Raw genomic sequence first — 26,701 nt, 5'->3', positions numbered from 1 at the left:
CAATTCCCACCTCAGGCGACTGATTGTGTGGAGTATGTACATTCTCCCCGTGTCTGCGTGGGTTTCCTCCAGGTACTCCAGTTTCCTCCCACAGTCCAAAAATGTGCAGGTTAGGGGAATTGGCCATGCTAAATTGCCCGTAGTGTTAGGTGAAGGGGTAAATGTAGGGGAATGGGTCTGGGTGGGTTGCGCTTTGGCGGGTCGGTGTTGACTTGTTGGGCTGAAAGGCCTGTTTCCACACTGTAAGTACTCTACTCATGCATCTGTCTAGACGCATCTTAAATGAATCTACTATGCCTGCCTCTAATACCTCTGCTGGCAAAGCATTCCAAATGCCCAACACCCTCTGTGTGAAGAACTTGCTGTGTGTATCTCCCTTAAACTTTCCACCTCTCACATTGAAAGCATGACCTCTCATTATTGAATCCTTCACCCTGGGAAAAAGCTTGTCTGTAACCACCCTGTCTATACCCTTCATCATTTTGTAAACATCAATCAGGTCACCCCTCAATCTACTTTTTTCTAATGAAAATAAACCTCACCTACTCAACCTCTCTTCATAGCTAGCACCTTCCATACCAGGCAACATCCTCGTAAACCTTCTCTGCACCCTCTCCAAAGTGTCCCCATCCTTTTGGTAATGTGGCGACCAGAACTGTACTCAGTATTCTAAATATGGCCAAACCAATGTCTTGTACAATTTTATCATGACTTGCCAGCTCTTATATTCAATACCCCGTCCAATGAAGGCAAGTATACTATATGCCTTCTTGACCACTCTATCCTCCTGTGCAGCAACCTTCAGGATACAATGGACCTGCATTCCTAGATCTCTCTGCCCATCAACTTTTCCTAAGGCTCTTCTTTTCATTGTATAATTTGCTCCAGAATTAGACTTGCCTAAATGCATCACCTCACATTTGTCTGGATTGAAATCCATCTGCCACTTTTCCGCCCAACTCTCTAGTCTATCTATATCCTCCTGTATTCTCTGACAGTCCCTTATGCTATCTGCTACTCCACCAATCTTCATGTCAACTGCAAACTTGTTGATCGTACCAACAGCGCCCTCCTCCAGACCATTTATGTATATTACAAACAACAGTGGCCCCAGCACTGATCCCTGTGGAACACCACTGGTCACTTTTCTCCATTTTGAGAAACTCCCTTTAACTACTACTCTGTGTCTCCTGTTGCTCAACCAGTTCTTTAACCACGTAGTTAGAACATCCTGCACACCATGTGACTTCACTTTCTCCATTAGTCTACCATGGGGAACCTTATCAAGCGCCTTACTAAAGTCCATGTATATGACATCAACAGCCCTTCCTTCATCTATCAACTTGGTCATTTCCTCGAAGAACTCTATTAAGTTGGTAAGGCAGGATCTCCCCTGCACAAAACCATGTTGCCTTTCACTGATAAGCCCATTCTTTTCTAAATGTAAATAGATCCTATCCCTCAGTACCCTCTCCAGCAACTTTCCCACCACTGACATCAGGCTCACTGGTCTGTAGTTACCCGGAATATCCCTACTACCCTTCTTGTACAGGGGGGCAACATGAGCAACCTTCTAGTCCTCTGGCACCTCACCTGTATTTAAGGATGCCACAAAGATAACTGTCAGGGCCCCAGCTATTTCCGCTCTCACCTCCCTCAGCAATCTGGGATAGATCCCATCCGGTCCTGGGGATTTGTCCACCTTAATAACCTCTAGCCTACCCAACACATCTTCCCTACTTATGTCAATGTGATCCAGACTAATCAAACTTCTATCTCTAATCTCAAGATTCATCATGTTCTTCTCCTCAGTGAACACTGATGCAAAGTAATCATTCAGAATCTGACTCATTCTCTTAGATTCGACACACAGCCTTCCTTCATTATCCTTTAGTGGACCAATCCTTTTTCTATTTACCCACTTGCTTCTTATATCAGAATAAAATGCTTTGGGATTCTCCTTAATTCTACTTGCTAAAGCTATTTCATGACCCCTTTTAGCCCGCATGATTCCTCGGTTAAGAATTGTCCTACTCTTCCGATATTCCTTTAGGACCTGTTCTGTTCTTATCTGCCTCAACCTTATGTACGCTTCCCTTTTCCTCTTGGCTAGTCATACAATTTCTCCTGTCATCCACGGTTCACGAATCTTGCCCTTCCTATCTTTTGCCTTCAATGAGACATGCCTATCCTGCACTATCTTTAACCTATCTTTGAAAGCCTTCCATATCTCAAATGTGGACTTCCCTTCAAATAGCTGTGTCCACTCCACATTTCTGAGCTCCTGCCTAATTTTGATATAATTGGCCTTGTCCCAGTTTAGTACTCTTCCCTTAGGACCACTCTCTTCTTTATCTATGAGTATTTTAAAACTTACAGAATTGTGGACACTGTTCCCAAAGAAATCCCCCAGTGCAACTTCTACCACCTGTCCTGGCTCATTCCCCAGTCCCAGGTCCAATATGGCCTCTTCCCTCATCGGACTATTGGCATACTGCTCTAGAAAACTCTCCTGGATGCTTCTTACAAATTCTACCCCATCCAGACCTCTAATGCTAAGTGTATCCCAGTCAATGTTGGGAAGATTAAAATCTCCCATCACCACTACCCTATTGCCTCTACATCTTTCCATAATCTGTTTACCTATTTGTTTTCTGTTCACTGTTGGGAGGCCTATAATACAGCCCAACAATATAACTGCACCCTTCTTATTTCTCAGCTCCACCCATAATGCCTCACTACCCAAGACCTCCATAAAGTCCTCCTTTAGCACAGCCGTGATATCGTCCCTGACCAGCAATGCAACTCTCTACCCCCCCACCCCCCAACTCTTTTACTTCCCTCCCTGTCCTGTCTGAAGCATCTATATCCTTGGCATTAGTCTGGTATTTGGTGATGCAGTCATGGGTATACACTGAGTACAGTAGGGGGCTGAGTACGCACCGTGGGGAACTCCAGTGTTGAGTATTAGTGAAGATGAATTGGCCCAAACTTCACTGATTGTGGCCTGTAGGTCAGGAAACTCAGGATCCAGTTGCAGAGAATTCTACTTAGTCCGAGATCACTAAGTTTAGTAATCAGTCTTGATGGTATAATAGTGTTGAAGGCTGAACTGTAGTCAATGAGTAGTATTCTTACATAAATGTTCTTGGTGTCAAGATGTTTTAGGGAGGAGTGAGGGCAAGTGATATGGCATCTGACATGGATCTGTTGGTCCGATAGGCAAATTGGAGTGGGTCAAGTATAGTGGGGAGGCTGGAGTTGATTAATGCCATGACCAGCCTTTCAAAGCACTTCATGACTACCAAAGTTCGGGCCACTGTGTGGTAGTCATTGAGACATACTGTATGAGCCTTCTCAGGCACAAAGATGCTGCTGGCCTTCTTCAAATAGGCAAAGACAGTGGCCTGCTGCAGGGAGTGGTTGAAGATATCTGAGAAGACCTCTGCCAGTTAATCTGTGCATGCTCTGAATGCATGGCCTGGGACTCCATCTGGCCCCTTTGCTTTGCTTGGATTCACATGAAGGAAAATTGATCTGACGTCCGATGCTGTAACTGTTGGGATAGGTTCATCAAGACTTGTCAGGTTAGGTGTTACCTTTCTGCCGACATTCTGCTCAAAGCAAGTGTAGAAAGTGTTGAGATGATCTGGGAGGGCTGTATCATTGTCTGCTATCTTGCACTGTCTCTTTTTAGAACCTGTGATGTCATTCAGTCCTTGCCATAGTTGCTGAGTGTCTGTTTGGATCTCTAGTTTGGATCAGTGTTGGTCCTTGGTTTTCTTAGTGGCACTGAATTAAAGGACAACATTTAATTTACCTTCCCTACACTAACTACTTGTGATTCGTGGATGAAAACCCCTAAATCCCACCATTTAAATAATATTCAGCTCCAATATTTTTCCCGTCAATGTGCATAACCTCACATTTCCCCACATTGTATTCCATCTACCAAGCTTCAACCCAATCACTTATATGTCTTTTACCTTCTGCATACCCTTTGTGTCATCTTCATCTCTTGCCTTCCCACCAATTTATGTGTCATCTATAAACTTGGCTATGGGTACATTCGCTTTCCTTATCCAAATCAATAATATATATTGTCAAAAATTGTGTCCCAGTACTAATCCCTGTTGCAGTTTCCCATCCAGAAAATGCTTCCCATATCCCAACTTTATCTTCAATTAAATCACCAGTCCTCTATCTATGTTAATTTACTACCTCCAACACCATGGCCCTTATTAAGTAGCCGAATATGCGGTACCTTATTTAAAACCTTTTGAAAATTCAACCAGAGTAGGTCCACGGCTTGTCCTTTATCTATCCTGCTTGTAACCTCTTCAAACAATTCTAGTAATTTGGCAAGCAAATATCTCTTTTATGGAAACATGCTGACTCTGATTGATCAAATTTGCATATCTAAATGATATACCAGTACATTTTTACAATAGACTCAAACATTACTGCCAGTTCTATCAAAGTAATGGTTGTGATGAGATGCATCATCTCAAACATTAGCTATCATCAATTTTTATTGATGATTGAGGAACACCCATGATCATCAGGTTATTGGACTTTAATATCATGGTGACAGCCAGGGCATCATTTTAACAGTTGATTGCACTCTACAAAGCTGTTATTAAATGCTGAAACCACTACTTCATATTGGAATCTGTGATCAAATGCATTACTGTGTTATCATCAACCAGAACATCACAGTAGTGAGTTGTGCATGATACTGTCTGCCCAGTACTTTCTTTTATGATAGAGTCATAGAGATGTACAGCATGGAAACAGATCCTTCAGTCCAACCCATCCATGCTGACCAGATATCCCCAACCCAATCTAGTCCCACCTGCCATCAACCGGCCCATATCCCTCCAAACCCTTCCTATTCATATACCCATCCAAATGCCTCTGAAATGTTGCAATTGTACTAGCCTCCACCACTTCCTCTGGCAGCTCATTCCATACACATACCACCCTCTGCATGAAAACGTTGCCCCTTAGATCTCTTTTATATCTTTCCCTTCTCACCCTAAACCTATGCCCTCTAGTTCTGGACTCCCTGACGCCAGGGAAAAGACTTTGTCTATTTATCCTATCCATGCCCCTCATAATTTTGTAAACCTCAATAAGGTCACCTCTCAGCCTCCAAAGCTCCAGGGAAAACAGCCCCAGCCTGTTCAGCCTCTCCCTGTAGCTCAGATCCTCCAACCCTGGCAACATCCTTGTATATCTTTTCTGAACCCTTTCAAGTTTCACAACATCTTTTCGATAGGAAGGAGACCAGAATTGCATGCCATATTCCAATAGTGGCCTAACCAATGTCCTGTACAGCCGCAACATGACCTCCCAACTCCTGTACTCAATATTCTGACCAATAAAGGAAAGCATATCAAACGCCTTCTTCACTGTCCTATCTACCTGCGACTCCACTTTCAAGGATCTATGAATATGCACTCCAAGGTCACTTTGTTCAGCAACACTCCCTAGGACTTTACCATTAAGTGTATTAGTCATGCTAAGATTTGCTTTCCCAAAATGCAGCACCTTGCATTTATCTGAATTAAACTCCATCTGCCACTTCTCAGCTCATTGGCCCATCTGGTCCAGATCCTGTTGTAATCTGAGGTAACCTTCTTCGCTGTCCACTACACCTCCAAATGTGATGTCATCTGCAAACTTACTAACTGTACCTCTTATGCTCGCATCCAAATCATTTATATAAATGACAAAAAGTAGAGGGCCCAGCACTGATCCTTGTGGCACTCCACTGGTCACAGGCCTCCAGTCTGAAAAACAACCCTCCACCACACCCTCTGTGTTCTACCTTTGAGCCAGTTCTGTATCCAAATGGTTAGTTCTCCCTGTTTTCCATGAGATCTAACCTTGCTAATCAATCTACCATGGGGAACCTTGTCGAACGCCTTACTATAGACGTCCATATAGATCATATCTACTGCTCTGCCCTCATCAATCTTCTTTGTTACTTCTTCAAAAAATTCAATCAAGTTTGTGAGACATGATTTCTCATGCACAAAGCCATATTGGCTATCCCGAATCAGTCCTTGCCTTTCCAAATACATATACATCCTGTCCCTCAGGATTCCTTCCAACAACTTGCCCACCACCAATGTCAGGCTCACTGGTCTATAGTTCCCTAGCTTGTCCTTACCACCCTTCTTAAACAGTGGCACCACGTTTGCCAACCTCCAGTCTTCTGGCACCTCTCCTGTGACTATCAATGATACAAGTATCTCAGCAAGAGGCCCAGCAATCACTTCTCTAGCTTCCCACAGAGTTCTCGGGTACACCTGATCAGGTCCTGGAGATTTATCCACCTTTAACTGTTTCAAGACATCCAGCACTTCCTCCTCTGTAATCTGGACATTTTGCAAAATGTCACCATCTATTTCCCTACAGTCTATATCTTCCATATCCTTTTCCATAGTAAATACTGATGCAAAATATTCATTTAGTATCTCCCCCATTTTTGGTGGCTCCACACAAAGGCCGCCTTGCTGATCTTTGTGAGGCCCTATTCTCTCCCTAGTTACCCTTTTGTCCTTAATATATTTGTAAAACCTCTTTGGATTCTCCTTCGTTCTATTTACCAAAGCTATCTCATGTCCCAGTTTTGCCCTCCTGATTTCCCTCTTAAGTATATTCCTACTTTCTTTACACTCTTCTAAGGATTCACTCGATCTATCCTGTCTGCATCTGACATATGCTTCCTTCTTTTTCTTAACCAAACCCTCAATTTCTTTGTAGTATTTCTTCCAGCACTGCATACAGAATTTACAACCACCCCACAAACCTCAGTAGTTTTCAGGTCTCACAAAACAAAAGAATAATGTTGAATTTGCATACCGACTTTCATGAACTCAAGATATTTCAAACCATTTATCATTGTCAATGACATACTAATTACTGTTGAAATCTCTGCTCAATATGTACTCAGTAAGGTTCCAATAATATGAAAGAGTTGAGTGATAATCTTGATATTTTGCTACTGTTGTTTGAAACTTATTTATTGTTTAGGACATTGAAATAACTCTGATTTAAAAGTTCTCATGAAATATTTCACTTCACTCTGACAGAACACATAAAGCCACAAATTAACATTTAATCTCTGAGTTAAAACTTCTAATAGTTCAGTTCTTCCTCTGAGCTATGCTGAAATGTCAGGCTAGATATTATGCTTCTATCTCTGAAATGGAATTTGAACCTATGATCTGCAGGATTGGAGATGGGAGTGCTACCACTGAACCAAGGTTGACTCATTCATTTTGCATATTACTTCAGTGAAGCTTTCTAGAATATCTTCAACTTGGAAGATCTGCTTTCTTTTATTGTTTTTTTATTGGTGATCATGCCACACATGAAGGTGGGACTTTGTTTCCACAAGGAATGTAAGGTGGACATTCATAACCAAATTAGCCAGAAGATGCTCAGGATAACCTTTTGTTGCTTCCCTCACCAACTGCCACAGACACAGTTTAGGAGCTGTATCCTTTAGGATTGGACTACGTTGACCAGTAGTGTCTCTGCTCAGCCATTCCTGGTGGTGGAATTAAAATACCCCACCCAGAGTACAGTTTGCACCCTTGCTAATATCAGAGCTTCTGCTAGGTGTTGTTCAACATGGAGGAGCATTGATTCATCTGCTGAGGGAGGATGGTACATGGTAATCAGCAGGACGTTTCCTTGCCTCTGTTTAACCTGCACACACGAGACCTCATCAAGTCCAGACACAATGCTGAGGACTCCCAGAGCAACTTCGTTCCCTGTACACCGATGTACTGCCACTCCTGGTAGTCTGTCCTGCTGGTGAGACAGGTGGAATGGTGATGGTGGTGCCTGAAACATTGCCTGTAATGTATGATTCTATGAGTATGACAATGTCAGGCTGATGCTCGACTAGTCTGTGAAGCAATTTTGGCAATAGCTCCCAGGTGTTAGTAAGAAGAGTGAACAGGGCTGTTTCTGCCGTTGACTTTTCAGTGCCTAGGTTGACGCCACGTAATCCATCTGGTTTCTTTTCTTTGTTGAGAATTCATAGCAATCAATACAACTGAATGGCTTGCTCGGCCATTTCAGAGGGCAGTTGAAAGTCAGCCATATTGCTGTGGCTCTGGAGTCAGGCCAGGCCGGGTAAGGATGGCAGGTAGAAGATAGAGTGTAATTGTGGAGGGGTGTTTTTCTGGTCTTCTGCAAGGATCGGTGCTGGGACCTCTGTTGTTTGTAATTTACATAAATAATTTGGATGAAAATGCCAGTGTCAAAATGTGTGTCGCCGGAAAAGCACAACAGGTCAGACAAAATTCAAGGAGCAGGAGAGTTGACATTGCTGGCACCAGCCCTTCTTCGGGAAAGGCCTGATTACTAAGTTTGCAGAGGAGACAGAAATTGGTGAAATTGAGTGAGGAAGGCTATCAAAGCTGCAAAACACAGATCAGTTGGAAAGCTGGCCAGTGAAATAGCAGATGATGTTTTATCCAGGAAAATGTGAGGTGATGCATTTTCAGAGGTCAAATCATAGGATCACAGAATTCCTACAGTGTAAAAAGCAGGCCATTCAGCCTGTCCAGTCCACACCAAATCTTCTGGACCCAGACCCAAACCCTCACCTTCTCTCTAAATTTCCCTATGCTGCATATCTTTGGAATGTGTGAGGAAATTGGATCACCCAGAGGAAACCTAAATGGACATGGGGAGAATGTGCAAACTTTACACAGTTGCCCAAGGATAGATTCAAACCCAGATCTCTGGTGCAGTGAGGCAGCAGTGCTAACCACTGAGCCACTGTGCCAGCCTAAATGCATCAGCAAAGTGTTCTGTAAATAGCTAGACCCTTAGGAGTATTGATAGATACATGTATCTTGGGGTCCAAGTTCATAGCTCCCTGAAAGTAGCAACATAAATGGATAAGATGGTAAAGAGGTGTGCAACATTCTTGCCGTCATCAGCCTCGCATTGTGTACAAAATTTGGCAAGTAATGTTTTAACTGTATAAGACTTTGGTCAGGCCACATTTGGAGTACTATGTACAGGTCTGGTAGCTGAACTAAAGGAAGGATGTGGAGATTTTGGAGAGGACCCATAAGTGGTTTAACAGTATGTTTCTTGGATTGGAGTGTAGAAGCTATAAGGAGAGGTTGGACAAACTTGAATTGTTTTTGGTAGAGCATCAAGGGCTGAAGGGCAACCTGTTGGCAGTGTATAAAATTATGAGGGGTATGGATAGGGTGGATAGTTGGAGTCTTTCACCCAGCATGGAAGTGTCAAATACTAAGGAGTATAGGTTCATGTTGTGAGAGGGAATGTTAAAAAGAGATGTACAAGGAAGGTTTTTTACACAGAGAACGGTAGGTGCCTGGAGCATGCTGTCAGAGGAGACAGCAGAAATAGATATGATTGCAATGTCTAAGAAGCATTTAGACAGACACATGAATAGGCAGGGAATAGAGGGATATGCACCATATGAAGACAGATGGGATTAGTGCAGAATAGCATCATGGTCAGCACAGTCATGGTGGGCTGAGGGCCTGTTCCTGTGCAGTACTGTTCTGTTCTCTGTGTTCTATGTTCAATGCGCTGCCTTGAACTAGGAATTGGGAAAATAACTATGATAAGGGGAGGTGATGGCCTAGTCGTATTATTGCTGAACTATTAATCCAGAAACTCAGGTAATGTCCTGGGGACCCGGTTTGAATTCAACAACAGATGATAGACTGCCATTTAAGAATCTATTGATGACCATAAAATCACAGTACGTTATGGGAAAAGTCCATCTGCTTTACTAATGTCCTTTAGGGAAGGGCATGCCAATTTTGTATGCAACTTGCCAACTCACTGTGGGTTCCATGCAATTTGATTTTCTGGACCAGGCTACCACGAGGGACCTTTCTAAAGGCCTTGTTAAGGTCCATGTAGAGTGCATCCATTGCTATACTGTCATCAATTATCTTCCACACTTAATCAAAAACCTAAATCAAGTGTGTGAGACAAGAATTCCCCTGCATGAAGCCTTTCTGATTTTCCCTAATAAGTCAATTTTTCTCTAAATCCAAGTTTCTTCTCTAATTGCCCTGCCACTGCTGTAAGGCTCATTACCCTTTAAATTCCTGAATTATTCTCTTTGCCCTTCTTAAACAAAGGAATGGCATTAGCTCGTTTTCTGGGAATTCGCCTGTGGTAAAAGACGATACAAGGGTTTCCGTTAAGACTCATCAATCTCCTCCCTTGCCCCTTTCGGTATCTTGGAATAGATCCCATCAGGCCCTGGGGCCTTATCTATTTTAAAATTTTTCAAAACACCTCATCCTCCTTCTTAATATCAACATGCCTTAGAGTATCAACAAACCCCTCTCTAAACCTACCAACTTCCATTTGTTTCTCCTTGGTGAATGTTGATGTAAAGTACTCATGAAGGACCTCACCTGCTTCCTCTGGCTCTACACATTAATTCCCTCCGTGGTCCTTAAGTGGACCTACCCTTTCCCTAGTTCCATCTTGCTCCTAATATATGTACAAAATTTCATGGGATTCTCCTTAACCCTAATGCCAGGGACATTTCATAGACCTTTCAAGCCCACTTAAATTTCTTTTTAAAGTTTCTGTTTCCTTTATGTTCCTTGAGCACCTTGTTTGATTAAAGATGAACTTTATACATATTTTAGTTTACTTTTTAAATAAACTTACAAAGCTTCTCACCACCCAAAATTTCCAAATCTTGCCATCCTTTTCTTTAATCCTCATAAGGATATACTAATCCTGAACTTTAGTCACTTGGCTTTTATAAGACTTCCACACGTTAGATGTGGATTTACCTTGAAACAGCTACCTCCAATCCAATTTTTCAAATTCCTGACGAATACTGTTGTAATTAGACTTCCTCGAAGTTAGTACTTTCACTTAAGGACCAGTCCTATCCTTTTCCAAAACTATCTTAAAACTTGCTGATTATAAGTAGATCTGAATTTAGTTTGGGACATTTTTAGCTTCAAGGAATATATTGCACCAAGAGTAGATTTACTCGTTAAGCCTTCAGGAAACTGTTAGGCCAAAAATGTTTCAGAAGCATTACAAATCTAGTCTGAGAGTATAATAATAGCATGAGAAAACAAAATGCTAATAATAAGGAATGTCTAATAAATATATAATTTATTAGACAAAATGAGCTAAATTGATGGACATACTCAACAGTACACTGCTGTTTCTGACTTTTATGCCAGCATCAAGTGAGATTCCTTGCTGAGCCTGAATTCAGAGGAATCAGTAATATTTGAAAAATGTGCAAATACAAGACAACAGACTATAAACCAGATAATAAAAGAACATCTTTTGTAAATGTAAACATTTTACTTGCCCCTGCTGGTTGCTAATGAAGCAATAATGTATGAGAAACTCTGTGTGTATCAGAGATATTATCATCACTAACGCAAAGTCAAATCAAATAATAAATAAGCTAATTTAGAAGAAAGAAAAAAAGAGAAAAGGAAAGTTAGATGCTTCAGAAGTACAGTATTTCTCTAGTTCTGAGAAAAAAGATGTTCAGTACATGAAAGAAATGAACTACAATGCCAGAATACATTGAATATATTGTAAGTTGCTTTCTAGCAGTAAACTGACTATTCATGTGGCAGCTCATTTTGGGTCAGAAGCCAATTTTTATTTGCTAACTGCCAGTCACCTATTTCTTATTGTAATAGTAGTAGTTAAAAGTTTACTTTTTTAAAATCTCTGTTCGGCTCTCATTCAGACAGTCTCCGAGCTGTCAAAAACTCCAAGGTCAGCACCATTTCACTGTTGATTCTGAATCTGCCTGGTCATCTCTGCTGGCATTCTCCACTTTTAAGCTTATCAAAGGCAGCCTTTAAAATAAATTTGTAAAGTATTCAGCACTTTTTTTTTAAACTGCAAAGCTTAATGGAGATGATCCAACTTCCCAGTCACATAAGCAAATATTACTTACAAATTGACTATAATTCTAGTCAATTATAGTTCATCAGCCAACAGTGAAGGGCTTTGTAACCTCCCACGGTGAAACTTGAATATGACTTTGGGAATGAATAGACTATGCTGCTGCTCACGTTAGAAGGTCAAATTCACAACAAAGTTGAATAAGGCAGAGCTCTGCTGAAAGATAAAGCTTTGATTGGCACTGGCTAATCAATCTGAGTCTTTAAAAATATCTTTGGTTTCAACATTTGTCATGTGACATAGTGACATCTTGGCTTCAGATTAGCTCTACCTTTGTCTGCCTACCACCTTATTGCCAGGGATCTCACAATAATCTAGCCCAATGGTCACTAGGAGATAATGAACGATGCAAACATGTGGGTAAATGGTCAATACTTAACAGTGCAGGACATTGAGAAGTTGAAATGAGCAAAATGTTTATCAGGAATTAACAGTCAGATGATAAGGTATATCATTCACTTGAACAGTTCAGATGTTGCCAAATATGTTTATGGAAGTTATCTGTATTCAGAAATTGTGTTATAACCCTGAAATCACCTTCTACCTGTAACTATTTATAATATATGCTGAGCATGTTTGCTTCTGTTATTAAACTAATCTAACTGTATTCAGCAGCAGACCTGCACTCTGGAAGTAGTAAGCCTCTTCCAAATTGACAGGGAGTGTCATAATTTTCATTTTATAGCTGCAGTTCTATTTAGATAAAAAATAGTTCTATTCTCATTAATGCCTGTGATAGGAAGAGGACAACTGGATCCAGCAGGTGCCTGCAGCCTTTGCTTTAGTGGTGTATGCTCCATGGTCTGCATTTAACACCTTTGATCTTTAAAAATCAAAAGTCAGCCAGGGTCTATTGCTCCATAATTCTGTTCACTGACCCTGTTGTAAAGTGTGATCATATGTGGTGGTCAGTTAAGGACTTGTTTGGGCTCAGCCATAATGTTTGGCTGATGCAAGCTGTCACATTGTCTGTTTATTCTTACGCATGAATAATAGCCAGATTGCTGCAGTCGTGCCTTTGCATTAGTCAATGCATTCAGTTATTAAATGGGCAAGCGAGAGGGATAAAATGCTAAGCCAAAATAAATCTAGAGCTTTCTTTAAAAACAAAAGCACAATTTTAAAGATCTATTTGTTTCCTTAAGTTACAACTGATGACAGCACTGTTGGATCTCCTAAAGAATATCAATGCTGCCCTTTCCTCCCACCATTGTTTGATATTGACTTTATTAATGGATCAATCCACTGCAGAATCCTCTTCCTGGATTATTTTTCATTGAAACAGTTATTGCTAATGTCAGCCACCTTCAGAAATGTGTCAATTCCGGATGTGATATGCCAGTCAGTCACCTCTGTTAAATTGGATCCAAGTAAAATAGTGAAGTGGGAAACAAAATATAGAGTTTTATCATTGATGGTTGGCTTCTTCACTGAAAGCAATCTTATAGATCTTTGTTACCGGTCACTTTTTATATCCTTTCAGATGTCCATTGAGCAAATAAACAAATTCATTGAAGTCCTTGAAGTGACACTGTAACAAAAAAAACTTCCCGAGGAAATTTAAATTAACGTGTCAGTTTTAGAGCTCATGATGCTCTCCAGTCCCTGTGGTGTCCACTCTCTGCTTAATCCCTCTTTATATTCTTTGAGAAAACAAATAAAGTCAATGAAATAAATGGCCGAATAACAACCGAAAGAATCACAGATGTTGTAAATCAGAAGTAAAAACAATTTGCCAGGAAAGCTCAGCAGGTCTGGCAGAGTCTGTGAAGCGGATTTGGAGTGAACTTTTCAGGACGAGTCACCCCTCGTCTTTCAAATTCTACTGATGATGCCTGAGCGACAAATATTGGTGAGAGCAGCAAACTACCCCTCTCTTTGTTGAATAACCTTGGGGTCTTCTTATTCCTGAAGCAGTATTTCCCTGGCTTCACCTGATGTGTTGAGTAACTCAGCCAGGTAAAAACTGTGAATGTCACCATTTTTATCTGTTTTTATCTGATCAACAAGATTCTACAATGGAAAAGTGTGGAATTTCCAATCATGAGGATTTCACATTTCCTTCCACATCCCAACCATCATCCCACCACCCAGCCCATCCCAAATTTTGTCGTGACAGATGCTGTCAAAATTTCTGAGCTCTTTGCAGTCTCGTTGGTATCTGTTTTATGTGTGTGCTATTGGTAGAAATGGTTGACAAACTGTTCACCTGTGGGGAACTTCACAATCAAACCTATTGTTGGATCACACATTTCCTTGAAATGTAACATTTCCAACAAGAGGAAACTAGTGACTGATCAGTACCAGGAATGATGGATAACTTTTTTTCACTCCCTTCCCACCTTTCCTGATCTAAGAACACGGCGACCGTTGGAAGCACCTCACTGCAGACCTCAATATGATCTACCACCTAAACACACTGAAAGTCAATCACAATATTCTTCCCTGTAGCAACAACTATCAGGAAACCAAGCAGTTTAAAACAAGATGCCATTATCTGCGTTTGTGAGGTAAAATGGATTCATCTGAAATTTATATTGTTTTTGCTGCCTTCCAATTCCAATTACGTTTTACTGGCAAAGTGTGTAACCTGCTTGTAAATTCTACTGATCAATATGCTGAAAACACCATCAGTGATTTAAAGTTAAACACTGCAACACAGAAAACAAGAGCCGGTCATTTGGTCTTCCGAGTCTGCTCTGCCATTCAACATGATCAATAATGATTACTTATTTCAGCTCCCTGTTCCCATTTTCTCTGCATACCTTTTGAACCCTTTAGCCCTAAGAACTATACGTAACTCCTTGCAAACATTCAATGTTTTGGTCTCAACTGCTTTCCGTGCCAGAGAATTCCGCAGGTTCAGCATTTTCTGGGTAAAGAAATTTCTCTTTGTATCAACCATAAATGGCTTCCTTGGGATTATTAGACTGGCGCTGAAAATGTGTTGCTGCAAAAGCGCAGCAGGTCAGGCAGCATCCAAGGAACAGGAGAATCGACGTTTCGGGCATAAGCTCTTCTTCAGGAACCTTCCTGAAGAAGGGCTTATGCCCGAAATGTCGATTCTCCTGTTCCTTGGATGCTGCCTGACCTGCTGCGCTTTTCCAGCAACACATTTTCAGCTCTGATCTCCAGCATCTGCAGTCCTCACTTTCTCCTCGAAGATTATTAGACTGGCTCCAGGTTCTGGACTCCACATCATTTGAAACATCCATCCTGTCCAGTCCTGTTAGAATTTTATACTTACATATAAGATTCTCTCACATTTCTCTAAAATCCAGTGAATACAGTCCGAACTGATGCAGTCTTTCCTCATATGTAAGTTATGTCACTCCAGTAGTCAGTCTGATAAACCTTTATTGGACTTCCTCCATAGCCAGAACATCCTTCCTCAGACAAAGAGATCAAAACTGCATACGCTATTCTAGGTGTGGTCTCACCAAGGCTCTGTTCAACTACTAGGTAAAAACAAGGACTGCAGATGCTGGAAACCAGAGTCTAGATTAGAGTGGTGCTGCTCTTTGAATGCTGCCTGACCTGCTGTGCTTTTCCAGCACCAATTTAGTCTAGACTCTGTACAACTACTGCAAGACATTCCCACTCCTGTACTCAAATCATCAGCTTTGAAGACCAACATGCCATTTACCTTTTTCGCTGCCTGCTGCACCTACATGCTTATCTTCAGTAACTATCATACATATTCACCTCTCCCTGACTGAATCTATTTGACCCTGAATCCTATGCTATTTGTCACAACATTTAATCCTGTTGACTAAGAGAATCCCTGGTTTCTCAATTCACAGTTCACAAGGTGTCAATGGACAAAACAAATGATTCAATTAAATTAGGTCATCAGACAAAGATTAGTTATGGGCAAGTTGTTGGAGGGAATCCTGAGGAGCAGGATTTACAAATATTTGGAAAGACAAGGACTGATTCAGGATAGGCAGAATGGTGTGTGTGGGAAATCATGTCTCACAAACTTGATTGGATATTTTGAAGAAGTAACAAAGAGGATTGATGAGGGCAAAGCAGTAGATGTGATCTACATGGACTTCAGTAAGGCATTCAACAAGGTTCCCCATGGGAGACTGGTTAGCAAGGTTAGATCTCATGGAATACAAGTAGAACTAGCCATTTGGATACAGAACTGGCTCAAAGATAAAAGACAGAGGGTGGTGGTGGAGGGTTGCTTTTCAGACTGGAAGCCTGTGACTAATAGTGTGCCACAAGGATCAATGCTGGGTCCACTGGTTTTCATCATTTATATAAATGATTTGGATGTGAACATAGGAGGTACAGTTAGTAAGTTTTCAGATGACACCAAAATTGGAGATGTGATGGACAGCAAAGAAGGTTATCTCAGAGTACAATGGGATCTTGATCAGATGGGCCAATAAGCTGAGGAGTGGCAGATGGAGTTTAAGTTAGATAAATGTGAGGTGTTGCATTTTGGAAAAGCAAACCAGAGCAGGACTTATAATGGTTAATGGTAAGGTCCAAGGGAGTGTTGTTGAACAAAAAAACCTGGAGTGCAGGTTCATAATTCCTTGAGTCGTTTGATATGTTTTTGGACACTTTTGGAGTATTGCGTGTAATTCCACTATCCTTCCAATTGGAACGATGTTGTGAAACCTGAAAGGCTTCACAAAAGATCTACAAGGATGTTGCCAGGATTGGAGCATTTGAGCTATAGGGAGAGGCTGAATAGGCTGGGGCTGTTTTCCCTGAAGTGTCAGAGGCCGAAGGGTGACCTTATAGAGGTTCACAAAATCATGAGGGGCATGGATAGGATAAATAGACAAGGTCTTTTCCCTGGGGTGGGGGAATCCAGAACTCGAGGACATAGGTTTAGGGTGAGAGGGGGAAGATATAAAAGGGACCTAAGGGGCAATGTTTTCACACAGAGGGTGGTGCATGTATGGAATGAGCTGACAGAGGAAGTGATGGAGGCTGTACAATTACATCACTTAAAATACATCTGGATGGATATATGATTTGGAAGGGTTTAGAGGGATATGGGTCGGGTGCTGCCAAATGGGCTAGATTAGGTTGGGATATATGATTGGCATGGATGAGTTGGACCGAAAGGTCTCTTTCCATGCTGTACATTTCTATGACTCTATGACTCTATTACCATTCAAATAACAATCTGTTTTCCTATTTATGTCAGCAGATTGGATAACTTCACGTTTATCCACATTATACATCGTCTACTGTTCATTTTCCCACTCAACTTGTATGAATCACGCGAATGATGCCTATTAACCGCCCAAATTGCAGTGGAGGCCATGCCAGGAGATAAAACTAACCTGGTCCAAAGAGGCCAGCTGGGTCAGTGCCATCTGTCTGGAGGAATACAGAACACTGTTGGAAGAATGTCAATGACTTTCTCCACTCCGCCAGTATCAATATAATCATCTTCCCTCTGATACATCTCACTTACTCTAATTCTGGCCCTGAACCCCCTTCAACCAGGGCTAATGCTCTATCTCTCTCACTACTGCCTTAACACCTTCCCCCATTCACTGTCACCATCCCCAACCCCTGACAGCACTCACCCTGCATACCTTTCACACTGCCTAATTATTCAGCTCAATTATTTTCCCACCAAAAATAACCACTGTATCATTTATACCTGCCTAATTTTCAGTCCAAGAGGAATTTAATGTACAATAGGGCACAGAGAGTCACAGAGATGGTGTGGTACCTCAGATGCTCATCCATTGTGTGGAGAAGACCCTGACTCTGACCACCCTGAGTGGCTGACTGACTATATCAAACGCTGGTATCAAAGGCTGCTCTTGACGAACTGATATGGGACCCCCTGAAGGAAGGCTGTCTGTCTTGATTTGATTGAAGACTGATGACAGCCATGATAAACTGAAATAAAAACAGTACATGTTGAGAAAGTAGCAGATCTAGTGACATCCATGGAAAACAAAGAGAGTTAATGTTTCGAGTCCAGTATAACTCTTCTTCGAAGTTCAAATGTTGGTCCCTCATTCTAACCTCACTACTTTTATATTCAATTCTTGTCATGATAAATAATGAAATTCCATTAGTTTTCCTAATTACGTACTGTAGTGTGCCACCATCCTCCTGAAGTTTATCACTATCCTCCTCACAGTTTACCATGCTTCCAAAATTGGCATCATCTAAAAACTTTCAAAATGTACCTTGTACAGTCAAGACTGGGCCATTAATAAATATCAAGAAAAGGGATGTTCTTATGACCAACTCCTCAGAAACCATGCTGTAGACTCACCTCTAAACCAAACAATATGCACTATCCATTGTTTCATTTCACTGAGCAAACTTCATATTTATGCTATCATTTTCCCTTTTATACCACATGGTTCAGCTGTGCTAACAATTTAAGCATGTGATACTTTATGTAGCACTTTTTGGAAGTCTATGTGCAAACCATCACCCACGTTACCCTTGACAACCATCTCTGAAATCTCACAAGAAAGTTTAATCAATTTAGCTAAATTTTAATTGCCTCTTAATTGATCCATTGTGGCTTTCAATAACCAATCTCCATTAATCTCAATGACTGTGAATTTTGTCCAGTATTGTCATTTCCAAATGTTTTCCCACCACTCAGGTTAAACTGACTGTTCTATAAAGATTGGGTCACCACTGTTATATCTAAGGAGGACTGGTAAATATTGATCAGTGTCAGCAGAAATTCCTCAGTGAAATGGTTCAGTATTCTCACATGTATCCCAACTGATACTCATTATTTATCAATTTTAAGAACGTTCAATCTTTCTAGTAACCATCCTGTATCTATTGTGATCCCATCCAGTATTGTAACTGCTTTGTCTTTAATTTGAATTTTGCCACATTTTTCTTTGTAAAGTCAAATGCAAAGCATTCAGTTAGTACTTTAGTAATGACTGACGCCACTCCCTCATATACTAATTTTAAAAAAATTGTTATAGTCTGGCTGAAAAGCTTGTGATTCCCTTTTATGTTAGCTTATTGGCTCATTCATACTATTACCATGTCAATCATTTCTTTCTTCATCTTCCCTCTGAACTTTTGATAATCCTTCATGTTTTCTTGTTCTAATCACTTTCCACACTCCTCCTCACCCTGATCCTAACTCTTAATTTTATATTAATTGAATATGCAGACTAGAATTATCAAGAAATCCTAGGCGATGAACTTTTCTATTGAAAATAACCTAGTCAAATGTCGACCTAGCATTGTCTGCTGACAATATTAACATGAAATATGTATTTAAGTCATTACTCTATTACAAAAAAGATATTAACTGTCTATTAATCACCCACCACATACCCCACTCCTTACCTTCTTCTGCTGAAGGCAAGGGGAAGTGTGCTGAGATTATGTACCCATTCTTTGACTCCCTCATCCAATTCACTTCTGTGTGGGCAGCGAATTACTTATTTACTGGAAGGAGAAACGTTTTCACCCATGTACCAAAAGGAAAAAAAACCTATTGTAATTCTATGAATGCCCTAGGATCATTATTGCCTCTTAAGTAGCTAATCGACATGATTTACATTCTCTCTTTAATAGCAATAGAAAAAGTAAAATGAAGAATTTCAATATAAATTGTTAGCTAAAGTTCAATAGTTTGGACTGAACAACTAAATCTCCAGAGATAGATGCTATTTGACTTTCAAGTTGTAAAATAGATTTATATGCTACTGACAGTCATTATAAAGGATTTAGTGAACAGTATGGAGCAGCCAACAAATTTGGAACAATTAATGTGGGTCCTGTTTTCAAAATGAAATGGCTCCTTAGAGCTAACACAGATACAATGGGTTAAATAACCTTCTGTTGTGTTGTGAATCCCAATGATTCACTCAAATCAGTTGTCACATACCTGCTATCATATGGTATCCCGCAGTAGAGACCAGAACATCAATTAACATTGAAATCTTAATTATAATTACTAAAGAGCAGATTTGTGAGCTCAGTTGACATGACTACAGATTGGTGCAGTCACTGTTAAATTTGTCTTGGCATACAATATTTTAGTATGCATAATGTCAGCATCAAGATTAATTATCTCTATGAAAAAAACCCAGATTTCATTGTCCCATCCATAAATTGGCTTCAATGAAATGCAAGTTTACAAAATTGTTCCACAGTATACAAACAGAACATATTCACTTGAGAAAGTTCACTGATTGACAATCAATTTCTGAAAGCAGCACTAGCTAGAGAATTGTCACTATTTGTAGCCCTATCAGCAGTGGGACATCTTTCCAACATGGTTCCCTATTGGAACCAAGCAGTGAATTTGTTATTTAAATTTATGCTGACTGTTTTGTAGCCAAGCATAATCCTGTTGTCTATAATATTTGCTTTGATGTTGTTTCTAGTAGGAAACACTCAGTGCAGGTCAAGTGGAAGAGTAGGGCCTTTTTATTTTCTTCACTCTATTCTTAATCCGGTGAATGTTCCAATCGCTGAATATTCCAATTAAAACTGGTTTACTCAGCACAGAATGAACACACTGTTATTCATCGTCAATTCTTATCTTTAGCCTTACACTGTTTCAAGTGTTTCAAATAAAATATTTAATGAGGGCCACAAACAGAAGTGCATGCTCTGATGATAAATTAGACAAGAATTTTGCAAAATATTCCATAAATCGAAAGCATTGTTGCACCACTTCCATATCTGTTGATCTCTGCATCCCTGTTACAGCTTTTACCATGTCAGGGTCTGAGCAAAGTCCTTTCATTGTCATTATATCGCCTATGTACTTGGTTTCAAACATCTTCTGTTGCTAGTTTTCTTCTTGTTCCATTCTCTTTTTCTTCCGAATTTTCTTTTGTTGTTCTGTGATCACTGCCTCTTCTGTTTTCTCTTGGTTATCATCAGCGCTAACTCATCAAAGAATTATTCCTTGGCCATCCTATTCTGTTGTCATTTTGTTAAATGATTTAGTGAGGCTGCCAGTTTCCTTGTCTTGTTTTTCAGGCTGGACTTGTGGGCAGCTGGAACTCTCTTCAGCTGATGTTAAGTCAATGTCACACTCTCATCCATTTCAAAATGATATTCATCAGGAAAAATATCCAAAACCTGCAAGAACATTATGTTTGGGATGTATTCGGCAGTCAATGCCTTAGTAACTAACAAATCTCTTTGTAGAGTCTGCAAATCTCTTCTGAAAAACGTATAGTTTCCAGGTCACAGTTTAAAATTGCTTCAGTTGAGATGAGTGGATTTTGTTCCATGTCTACAAATCTTCATTCTTTCCATCATTTTGGGCTCTCAGTTGTGTTTCTTAACTTGGGATGAGCAGCATTTCTTTTGATGGCCTCAACATTTCACCACCTTTAGCCCCCTTCAAGCAAATCTGCACAGCGTTGTACAAAGCACCTATTTCAACCTGACACTTCTCGTTTACTTGCTGTTCCCCTTCTGCAGTCATCTTTTTAACAGTTACAAGCTATTTTACCAGCTTTAGACTTGCTGATGTATAGTGGCTTATCACAATAATCGCCTTAAGAATCTCCAGCAACCATCATTATACGTTTGCTATGCTTCTTTCCAGCTATACACATGTGTAAAGTGACTCAGCTTCTTAAAGTTAAAACACTGTTTTCCCCAAGCTAATGAATGTTACAGTTGGGTGAGGAGGGATGAATCAAAATCCACTTTTTAAATCTCTATGATTGGCTGTAGCAAAGAAATATTAGATTACTTACAGTGTGGAAACAGGCCCTCCGGCCCAACAAGTCCGCACCGCCCCGCCGAAGCGTAACCCACCCATACCCCTACATCTACATCTACCCCTTACCTAACACTACGGGCAATTTAGCATGGCCAATTCACCTGACCTGCACATCTTTGGACTGTGGGAGGAAACCAGAACACCCAGAGAAAACCCACGCAGACACGGGGAGAACGTGCAAACTCCACACAGTCAGTCGCCTGAGGCGGGAATTGAACCCGGGTCTCCGGCGCTGCGAGGCAGCAGTGCTAACCACTGTGCCACTGTGCCACCGTGCCGCCCACAAATATAATTCCTTTTTAGGATGCAGCTGCTTCACTTAATCAAATAGCAGGTACTTGGTTCAAGATTAATGAGAGAATTACAATGTTTTCTTGAGTGAAAGAAAATGTAATTTTATTGCTTGCCAACCACAAGAAAAATAATAAAATACAACATCATATTTGGGTTAATGGGCTGAGGAATGGCAGATGGAGTTTAATTTGTGAGGCATTGCATTTTGGTAAATCAAACAAGGGCAGGACTTAGACAATTAAAAGTAGGGCCTTGCATAGTGCTGTAGAACAGAGAGACCTGGGGGGTTCAGATACATAATTCTTTGAAGTTTATATCACATGCAGACAAGGTGATTAAGAAGGCATTGATCACACTTGCATTAATTACTCAGACCTTTGAGTAAAGGAGTTGGGATATCATATTGATTTGGTGAGACCTCTTCTGGAGTATTATGTCCAGCTCTGGTTACCCTGATATAGGAAGGATATTATTAAGCTGGAGAGAGTCCAGAAAAGATTTGCCAGGATATTGCCAGGAATGGATGGTTTGATTTATAGGGAGAGGCTGGATAGGCTGGGACTTTTTTCACTGGAGCGTGGGATGTTGAGGGGTGACATTATAAAGGTTTTTAAATCATGAGAGATGTAGGTAAAGTGAATAGCATGTTTTTTTCCTTATGGTGTAGGATTTTAAGACTAGGGGCATATTTTCAAGGTGAGAAGAGAAAGATTTAAATGGATGTGAAGGGCAACTTTTTTACGGAGAGTATTTCATGTGTGGAATGAACCTCAAGAGGAAGTAATGGATGTGGATACATTTACAACATTTAAAAGGTACTTGGATAAGTAAATGAATAAGAAGTGTTTGGAGGTATATGGGCCAAGTGCAGGCAGGTGGGACTAGTTTAGTTTGGGATTATGAACAGCATGAATTGGTTGGACCAAAGGGTCTGTTTCCATGTTGCATGACTCCATGACTATGACACTATCAAACTTACGAAAAAAGTATAAGGTTGAAGAAGTATCTAGTATAAAGAGGAAGATTAAAATAAAACATTTAAAAAGTGTTAGATAATCTGCAGGTGCATCTTTCAACCCAATATGTGAAACATCCAGAAGGATGTAAAACAAAAGGGTGACATGGAACTGAATGATTGCTCCAGTCATATCGTTGACAGTACCAATTTTAATTCAGGTGGAATCACGCAATTATTACTGTGCAAAAGAAGACCATTATTCCCATTGTACACATTCCAGCTGCATTGTCTTGTCCAGCTCTATTATATAGTGCCAAACTCCTGCTTTCCCCCTCTATCCAAGCACACAATTACTATCGAAAGAAATGTCCACTGCCCTCAAGAATGTGTCCATTGAAATTGCCTGCATCACATTTCCAGTTGGTGTATTTCATACTGCAACACCTTGCTTGGTTAAAAAAAGATTTTACTCACATCAACCATGCTTCATTTGCATATCACTTTAAATCCTTTTAAGCTGTTTCATTCATTTTTCTTTTACAAGTTGGAACTGCTTCACCCCATCTACTCTGTCCAACACACTCAGATCTCCTCTCAGTATTCTTCTCTCCAGGACAAGCAACCTAAACTTCCACAACCTATCCTTATAGATGTAGTTTCCCCTGCCTGGAAATATTCCAGTAAATCACTTCTGCTTTCTCCCTAGTGAATTCACATAGAGTTATAGAGATGTGCAGCATGGAAACAGACCCTTTGGTCCAACCCATCCATGCTGACCAGATATCCCAATCCAATCTAGTCCCACCTGCCAGCACCTGGCCCATATCCCTCCAAACCCTTCCTGTTCATATACCCATCCAAATGCCTCTTAAATGTTGCAATTGTACCAGCCTCCACCACATCCTCGGGCAGCTCATTCCATACACATACCATCCTCTGCATGAAAATGTTGCCCCTGAGGTATCTTTTATATCTTTCCCCTCTCACCCCAAACCTATGCCCTCTAGTTTTGGACTCCCCGACCCCAGGGAAAAGACTTTGTCTATTTATCCTCTCCATGCCCCTCATAGTTTTGTAAACCTCAATAAGGTCACCCCTCAGCCTCCGACACTCCAGGGGAAAACAGCCCCAGCCAGTTCAGCCTCTCCTTGTAGCTCAGATCCTCCAACCCTGGCAACATCCTTGTAAACCTTTTCTGAACCCTTTCAAGTTTCACAACATCTTTCCGATAGGAAGGAGACCAGAATTGTATGCAATATTCCAACAGTGGCCTAACCAATGTCCTGTACAGCCGCAACATGACCTCCCAACTCCTGTACTCAATATTCTAACCAATAAAGGAAAGCTTACCAAGCGCCATCTTCACTATGCTATCTACCTGCAACTCCACTTTCAAGGAGCTATGAAACTGCACTTCAAGTCTCTTTGTTCAGCAACACTCTCTAGGACCTTACCATTAAGTGTATAAGTTATGCTAAGATTTGCTTTCCCAAAATGCAGCACCTCGCATTTATCTGAATTAAACTCCATCTGCTACTTCTCAGCCCACTGGCCCATCTAGTCCAGATCCTGTTGTAATTTGAGGTAACCCTCTTCGTTGTCCACTACACCTCCAAATTTGGTGTCATCTGCAAACTTACTAACTGTACCTCTTATGCTCGCATCCAAATCATTTATGTATATGACAAAAAGTAGAGGGCCCAGCACCGATCCTTGTGGCACTCCACTGGTCACAGGACTCCAGTCTGAAAAACAACCCTCCACCACCACCCTCTGTCTTCTACCTTTGAGCCAGTTCTATATTCAAATGGCTAGTTCTCCCTGTATTTCATGAGATCTAACTGTGCTAATCAGTCTCCCATGGGGAACCTTTTCAAACGCCTTACTGAAGTCCATATAGCTCACATCTACTGCTCTGCCCTCATCAATCTTCTTTGTTACTTCTTCAAAAAACTCAATCAAGCTTGTGAGACATGATTTCCCACACATAAAGCCATGTTGACTATCCCGAACCAGTCCTTGCCTTTCCAAATACACGTACATCCTGACCCTCAGGATTCCCTCCAACAATTTGCCCACCACCGTAGTCAGGCTCACCGGTCTATAGTTCCATGGCTTGTCTTTACTTCCCGTCTTAAATATTGACACCACATTTGCCAACCTCCAGTCTTCCGGCACCTCACCTGTGACAAATATCTCAGTACGAGGCCCAGCAATCCCTTCTCTGGCTTCCCACAGAGTTCTCGGGTACACCTGATCAGTTCCTGGAGATTTATCCACCTTTAACCATTTCAAGACATCCAGCACTGCCTCCTCTGCAATCTGGACATTTTGCAAGATGTCACCATCTATTTCCCTACAGTCTATATCTTCCATATCCTTTTCCACAGTAAATACTGATGCAAAATATTCATTTAGTATCTCACCCATTTTCTGAGGGTCCACACAAAGGCCACCTTGCTGATCTTTGAGGGGCCCTATTCTCTCCCTAGTTACCTTTTTGTCCTTAATATATTTGTAAAAACCCTTTGGATTCTCCTTAATTCTATTTGCCAAAGCTATCTCATGTCCGCGTTTTTCCCTCCTGATTTCCCTCTTAAGTTTACTCCTACTTTCTTTCCTATAGTGTCATGCCACATATGCACATAATACTTCAGCTGACATCTAACATGTAAAAACTGAAAGAACTGCAGATGCTGTAAATCAGAAACTAAAACAGGAGTTGCTGGAAAAGTTCAGGAAGTCTGGCAGCATCTGTGAAGATAAATCCGAGTTAAAGTTTCAGGTCCAATGACCCTTCCTCAGAACTGTATTTGTTTGAGGTCTAACATTTGCCTAACTTACTCCTCTCTTCACCTATTTTTGCCACCTTCAATGATCTATGCGTTGGTACACCCTGGTCCTTCTGCTCCAGCAATTGCTTCAGAATTGTACTCCCTATGTTACATTGTCTTTCAGCATTCTTCCAACTAAAGTGCATCACCTCATACTTCTCTGCATTGAATGTTGTCTGCCACCCATCTGTCCACTCTACCAATTTGTGGGATCCTCTTGGGGTTACACACTATCCGCCTCACAGGGACAATTCTTCCCGGTTTAGTGTCATCTGCAAACTAGAACAGTTTCCCTGCAAAAGGAAGCCCTGCAGTTCAACGTGTCTGCACCAGATCTTCAATGAGCACTATGAATTTACGCCATTTGCCTGCCTTTTCAACAAACACTTGCACATTGTTTCTATTCACATTGTCATCGCGAGGTGCCTCAACTGATTCTGCCTGCACCACACTTCAAGGTGGTGCAATCCAGATTGGAAACAGTTGCGTGAATTTTTTTTTCTCTCACATTGCATTTGCAAATCATTTCAAATCAATGCCCTCTCATTTTTGACCCTTTTACAAATGAAAATAGTTTCTCCCTGTCTATATCTACCAGCCCTCTCATTTTTTTCAAAACCTCTACCTGACCTCCTCTTTGTCCTCTTCTAGAAAAGAAGGCTGTCTCAATCTTTTGAGTTCCCCACTAGAATCACTCTTGTCAATCTGTCTCAATCTTTTGATCTCACCACTAGAATCATTCTTGTAAATCTCTTCTGTAATGTCTCCAATGCATTCTCATCCTACTATAATACGGTGATGAGAACTGTAAGTAATACTCCAACTGAGGTCTAATAGTGTCTTGCATATGTGCATCAGACTCTCCTGGCTATTTTATTCTGTGCCAGTATGAATAAA

Source organism: Chiloscyllium punctatum, chromosome 5 (genome assembly GCF_047496795.1).
Source record: "Chiloscyllium punctatum isolate Juve2018m chromosome 5, sChiPun1.3, whole genome shotgun sequence".
Lineage (NCBI taxonomy): Eukaryota > Metazoa > Chordata > Chondrichthyes > Orectolobiformes > Hemiscylliidae > Chiloscyllium > Chiloscyllium punctatum.
Note: the sequence above shows the minus strand (reverse complement) of the source record.